The following is a 7,243-nucleotide window of genomic DNA, read 5'->3' as shown; positions in this document are numbered from 1 at the left end:
TAAGCGGTCTGTAAGCCATGAGTAAACAGGATTACGATTACAATATAAGCAACTCCCATTTCAAAACAGCACTAAGTGCCAGCAACAACCATACATATAAAAAAAACAACCCGACAGCAACTGCAAATATTACACCCAGGCCAGTGACCGAGCCAGAACTGAATTTTTGGCTGGGCCCAAGGTTATTATAGGGGTGGGCTCTAAGAATATACATCTGAGCCATGGTAGCTATACTGTAATTGATAAAAACTAGCATGCACCCAGAAGAAATAACCATCAAACAAAATCAAGAAATAATGAATCATAATAAACCCATACTAATATGAATAAATATTTCAAAACATCTGATAATTAAAAGTTATATTTCCCAAAATACCAATAAAATATTTCAAAACAGCAGAAACTTCAAACACCTCAATTAAATCTGCTGAGGATTTTAAAAATTCTCCTGCCCTCGATACCTGGCTCTTTTGATTTCCAGTCACTCATGGACTGGGAGAGGTAGGGTGGCACAAACTTTATCTTTTCTCTCTCACACACACATTCTTACATGTTCATTCTCTCATATACAGACTCTTTCTCCCTCATATGTACATAGGCTTTTTCTCTCTCTCACACGTTTCATTCTCTGACACACTCCCTCTCTCATTCACATGCCCATGCACAACTCTACCTATGAAAAGGCAGCACTGCAAATATTACACAAGGCACTGGAAAACAGAACAAGCCAGGCTGCTATAGATCACTACGCACTAGCAGAATACCTGACCTCAGTTACACATGCAAAATACATATAGAACCTCACCAAATACAGAATAAACACCAGAAAGTATAAACAGAAACATGCAGACAAAAACTGAAATGGACATCACAAGCAGATGCTGTATACAATGGAAAAACAGAATAGCCACCATTTCTCATAAAACAATCATATTAATAAAAATATTTCAAAACAGTTGATGAAAAGATCATCCAATAATTAAAAACTCAATATAAAAATATTAAAATTGTCCCAAACACCAAGAAAATATTTCAAATCAGCAGGCACAAATAAACCCAATAATTAAAACTAGTAAGGGTAAAAAGATTGGGCTCTCCATACTTGGGAACTTTTGATCCTAGTGACCCTAAGCCTTGTGGTTGATTTATTTGAGTATTCATATCCCGTCCTTCCGAATAGTTTAAGGCAGGTTACACAATAACATACATAGTAATCAGTCAGGGGTGAGAGGCTGTGTACAAAGTTTCTCCTCTCATGTCCACATGCTCACTAACACACTCGCACTGTCAGATGCTCACACACACTCTCATATGTGCCTCCCATACATGCACATGCTCTTTCAGATACAAACACGCTCCCACATACATGCTCTCAGATCCTCCCTGACACACACCATTCTCCCTCCCTCACACATTCCCATACAGGCTGCCCGATTCATCACAGTGAGCTCTCTAATGCTTCTCCCCTCCAGAAAACAAAAAATATTTTTACTTACATTGGTGGTCAGGGAGGGAGGAAAAGAGTAAACAACCAATTCACATTTAGCTGTTCCACTCATTATTTAATAAACCTCTATCATATCTCCCCTCACTCTCTTCCAAGCTGAAGAGTCCTAACCTCGTTGGCATTTCATCCCCTTTATCATTTTGGACACTCTTTCTCTGTACCTTTCCTAATTCTGCTATGTCTTACTTCAGATGTGCACCCAGTACTCAAGATGAGGATGCACCATGGAGTGATACAGAGGCATTATGATATCTCTGTTTTATTCTCCATTCCTTTCCTAATAATCCCCAGCATTCTGTTTGTGTATGATATATGAACACAAGATGAGGATGCACCATGGAGTGATACAGAGACATTATGATATTCTCTGTTTTATTCTCCATTCCTTTCCTAATAATCCCCAGCATTCTGTTTGTGTATGATATATGAACACAAGATGAGGTTGCACCATGGAGTGATACAGAGACATTATGATATTCTCTGTTTTATTCTCCATTCCTTTCCTAATAATCCCCAGCATTCTGTTTGTGTATGATATATGAACACAAGATGAGGAGGCACCATGGAGTGATACAGAGACATTATGATATTCTCTGTTTTATTCTCCATTCCTTTCCTAATAATCCCCAGCATTCTGTTTGTGTATGATATATGAACACAAGATGAGGATGCACCATGGAGTGATACAGAGGCATTATGATATTCTCTGTTTATTCTCCATTCCTTTCCTAATAATCCCCAGCATTCTGTTGTGTATGATATATGAACACAAGATGAGGATGCACCATGGAGTGATACAGAGGCATTAGGATATTCTCTGTTTTATTCTCCATTCCTTTCCTAATAATCCCCAGCATTCTGTTTGTGTATGATATATGAACACAAGATGAGGATGCACCATGGAGTGATACAGAGGCATTATGATATTCTCTGTTTTATTCTCCATTCCTTTCCTAATAATCCCCAGCATTCTGTTTGTGTATGATATATGAACACAAGATGAGGATGCACCATGGAGTGATACAGAGACATTATGATATTCTCTGTTTTATTCTCCATTCCTTTCCTAATAATCCCCAGCATTCTGTTTGTGTATGATATATGAACACAAGATGAGGTTGCACCATGGAGTGATACAGAGACATTATGATATTCTCTGTTTTATTCTCCTTCCTTTCCTAATAATCCCCAGCATTCTGTTTGTGTATATATGAACACAAGATGAGGATGCACCATGGAGTGCTACGGAGACATTATGATATTCTCTGTTTTATTCTCCATTCCTTTCCTAATAATCCCCAGCATTCTGTTTGTGTATGATATATGAACACAAGATGAGGATGCACCATGGAGTGATACAGAGGCATTATGATATTCTCTGTTTTATTCTCCATTCCTTTCCTAATAATCCCCAGCATTCTGTTTGTGTATGATATATGAACACAAGATGAGGATGCACCATGGAGTGATACAGAGGCATTATGATATTCTCTGTTTTATTCTCCATTCCTTTCCTAATAATCCCCAGCATTCTGTTTGTGTATGATATATGAACACAAGATGAGGATGCACCATGGAGTGATACAGAGGCATTAGGATATTCTCTGTTTTATTCTCCATTCCTTTCCTAATAATCCCCAGCATTCTGTTTGTGTATGATATATGAACACAAGATGAGGATGCACCATGGAGTGATACAGAGGCATTATGATATTCTCTGTTTTATTCTCCATTCCTTTCCTAATAATCCCCAGCATTCTGTTTGTGTATGATATATGAACACAAGATGAGGATGCACCATGGAGTGATACAGAGACATTATGATATTCTCTGTTTTATTCTCCATTCCTTTCCTAATAATCCCCAGCATTCTGTTTGTGTATGATATATGAACACAAGATGAGGATGCACCATGGAGTGATACAGAGGCATTATGATATTCTCTGTTTTATTCTCCATTCCTTTCCTAATAATCCCCAGCATTCTGTTTGTGTATGATATATGAACAGAAGATGAGGATGCACCATGGAGTGATACAGAAGCATTATGATATTCTCTGTTTTATTCTCCATTCCTTTCCTAATAATCCCCTGCATTCTGTTTGTGTATGATATATGAACACAAGATGAGGTCGCACCATGGAGTGATACAGAGACATTATGATATTCTCTGTTTTATTCTCCATTCCTTTCCTAATAATCCCCAGCATTCTGTTTGTGTATGATATATGAACACAAGATGAGGATGCACCATGGAGTGATACAGAGACATTATGATATTCTCTGTTTTATTCTCCATTCCTTTCCTAATAATCCCCAGCATTCTGTTTGTGTATGATATATGAAACACAAGATGAGGATGCACCATGGAGTGATACAGAGACATTATGATATTCTCTGTTTTATTCTCCATTCCTTTCCTAATAATCCCCTGCATTCTGTTTGTGTATGATATATGAACACAAGATGAGGTCGCACCATGGAGTGATACAGAGGCATTATGATATTCTCTGTTTTATTCTCCATTCCTTTCCTAATAATCCCTAGCATTCTGTCTGTGTATGATATATGAACACAAGATGAGGATGCACCATGGAGTGATACAGAGGCATTATGATATTCTCTGCTTTATTCTCCAGTCCTTTCCTAATTCCATTTGCTTTCTTGGCCGCTGCACATTGAGCAGAGGATTTCAACATATTCTGCACTGACACCTAGATCCTTTTCCTGGGTGGTAACTCCTAACGTGGAGCCTTACATAGAGGTGAATTTTAAAAGCCGCCATGCACATTAAGTTAGGTGATGCGCAAAGAAGTTGGGCTCATGTGCAGGCCGAGCAGATTTTAAAAGCTGCCAAGATGCGCGCTGCTCTCCCCCGGCATGCGCAGTTCGAACATTTTTAAAAAGTGCATGTGAGTGGTCTGGGTGGAGCGAACCTGAGCTGTGCTCATCAATACCTATGCAAGCCCTGCCACATTACTTTACATCCACTATGGATGCCGCGTAAGTTACAAATGAAAGAAAACTGCAGGGGCTTAACTGGGGAAAGTAAAGGCTATCAAACCAGGAGGGAGGTTGGAGGTCTTCTTTCATAACTGGGGATGTCGTCGGCACGCGCCTTTCTTCAAATCCCCTGATTTAGGTGGCAGAAACATGATTTGCACGCATTTGCGAGCAGTGAGGCTATTTTTTATAACATGCGCGTGCGTCCCTGGGCACGGGCTGACGTATGTGAGCATGCGTGCCAGTTTGTACGTTACCATCCCCGTGTAGCTATAATTGCTGTTGTTCACTTTAAATTTCATCTGCCGTTTGGATGCCCAGTGTCCCAGTCTTGCAAGGTCCTCTTGCAGTTTCTCACAAACCTCTTGTGATTTAACAGCTTTGAATAATTTCGTATCATCCGCAAATCTGATCACCTCACTTGTCGTTCCCATATCTAGGTCATCGATGAATATGTTAAAAAGCAACAGTCCTATTACAGATCTATGGGGCACACCACTACTCACCTTTCTTCATTGAGAAAAACTGAACATTTAACTCTACCGTTTTCTATCTCTTAATCGGTTTCTCAATTTACAACAGAGCATCGCCTCCTATCCCATGACTTTTTAATTTCCTTTTGAGCCTCTCATGAGGGACTTTGTCAAACATTTTTCTGAAAATTTAGATGCCCCACCTTTATCCATGTTTATTCATAGCTTCAACAAATGTAGCAAATTGAGATGGCAAGACTTCCCTTGGCTAAATCCATGTTGACTTTGTCCTTTAACTATGTTTGTCTATATGTTCAGCGATTTTGTTCTTTACTTTCAGCTCAATGCACAATTAAACTCTGGAATTTGTTTGCCAGAGGATTGTGGTAGGCAGTTAGTATAGCTGTGTTTAAAAAAGGATTGGATAAGTTCTTGGAGGAGAAGTCCATTACCTGCTATTAAGTTCACTTAGAGAATAGCCACTGCCATTAGCAATGGTTACATGGAAATAGACTAGTTTTTTTGGGTACTTGCCAGGTTCTTATGGCCTGGATTTGCCACTGTTGGAAACAGGATGCTGGGCTTGATGGACCCTTGGTCTGACCCAGTATGGCATGTTTCTTATGTTCAGCCATTTTTCCTGGCATTAACGTCAGGCTTCAGCAGTCTGTGGTTTCTTGGCTCATCCTTTTTAAGAAAAGCAGCATTACATTGGCCACCCTCCAATCTTCAGTACCAGAGCTGATTTTAATGACAGATTACCAACAGTAGGTCTGCAGTTTCATTTTCCAGTTCTTTCTGCACTCTGGGACTGCTACTCTTTAGTTTATCAATTTGCCCTACTACAGTTTACAGGTTCACGAGATTTCTTTCAGTTCCTCTGAATCCTCACCTTAAATATTACTTTTGGCGTGGGTACTGCCTTACATCTTCCTCTGTAAAACAAAACAAAGAATTAATTCAATTTCTCCACGCTGGCATTGTTCTCCCTTAGCTCCCCTTTTACCCCTTGATCATTTAAGGGTCCAACTGACTCCCTCACAGGCTTTTTGCTTTGAAGGTCCCTGAAAAGGTTTGTAAGAGTTTTTGCTTTCACAGCAAGCTTCTTTTCAAATTCTCTTTGCCTTCCTTCTCCATGCTTTGCATCTAATTTGCCATTGCTTATGACCTTCCCTTCATTTAGACCCCTCTTCCATTTTTTGAAGGATATTCTTTTGGCTATCAAGCCTCTCTCCTGTCACCGTTAACCACGTCCGTAATCATTCGGTCTTTCCTTCCACCTTTTTTTCAATGCATGGAATACATCACGTCTGGGCCTCCAAGATGGTATTTTCAGACAACGTCCATGCTTGATGTAAACTCTTGACCTTTGCAGCTACTCCTTTCAGTTCTTTACTAAACATTTTTTCTCATTTTATCCTAATCTCCCTGTTGAAAGTTAAATGCAATAGCAGTAGATTTCCTTATGTCCTCCCTCCAGTTATTAAGGAAAATTTTATTAGTATTGGCAAGTGGCATAATACCATTACCTCTTTCACCAAATTATTGTTCCACTAAGGATTAGATCTACCTTTTTTTAATTCTTGTATCAGCTGCTCCATGAAGCAGTCATTGATATGTATGTGCATTAATTGGCACATACCTATCAATGGTTTAATTTCTTTTGGCAGTACGTGTGTATCTTCATGAATGAACAGTAGACATGGAAAACCGATGGTATGCACATATGTAGGCGGCCACACACACATACGAGCATACCGTCAATTTTGCGCACCTACTCTCCATTTGCATGCGTACCGCCGAAACAAATGAATTGACCAATGAATGCACATCCCTAGTCATTTATTTCATCTTATCTCCTTAGTATGTCCTGCTGTGACATTTATCCAGTCAAAATGGGGGTAATTTAAATCATCCATTATTACTGTGTTGCTATTTTTGTTAGCATGACATCATCTGTCTGTTCATTCTGGCCAGGATCTTATGGCCTGGTTTTGGCATCTGTTGGAAACAGGATGCTGGGCTTGATGGACCCTTGGTCTGACGCAGTATGGCCTGTTCTTATGGCCAGGGTGGACAGTAGTACACTCCCTTCTCACATGGAATTTCTAACCATAGATTCTGCAGTGCCTTTTTGTTTCCTGTAGAATTTTTATTCTGTTTGACTCTATGCCCTCTTTAATACCTCAACCAATTTGATCCATCCTATCATTGCGTTACAATTGTACCCTGGTAGTATAGTGTCCCACTGGTTATCCTCC

Source organism: Rhinatrema bivittatum, unplaced genomic scaffold (genome assembly GCF_901001135.1).
Source record: "Rhinatrema bivittatum unplaced genomic scaffold, aRhiBiv1.1, whole genome shotgun sequence".
In the NCBI taxonomy this organism is placed as follows: domain Eukaryota; kingdom Metazoa; phylum Chordata; class Amphibia; order Gymnophiona; family Rhinatrematidae; genus Rhinatrema; species Rhinatrema bivittatum.
This window is presented reverse-complemented; position numbering follows the sequence as displayed.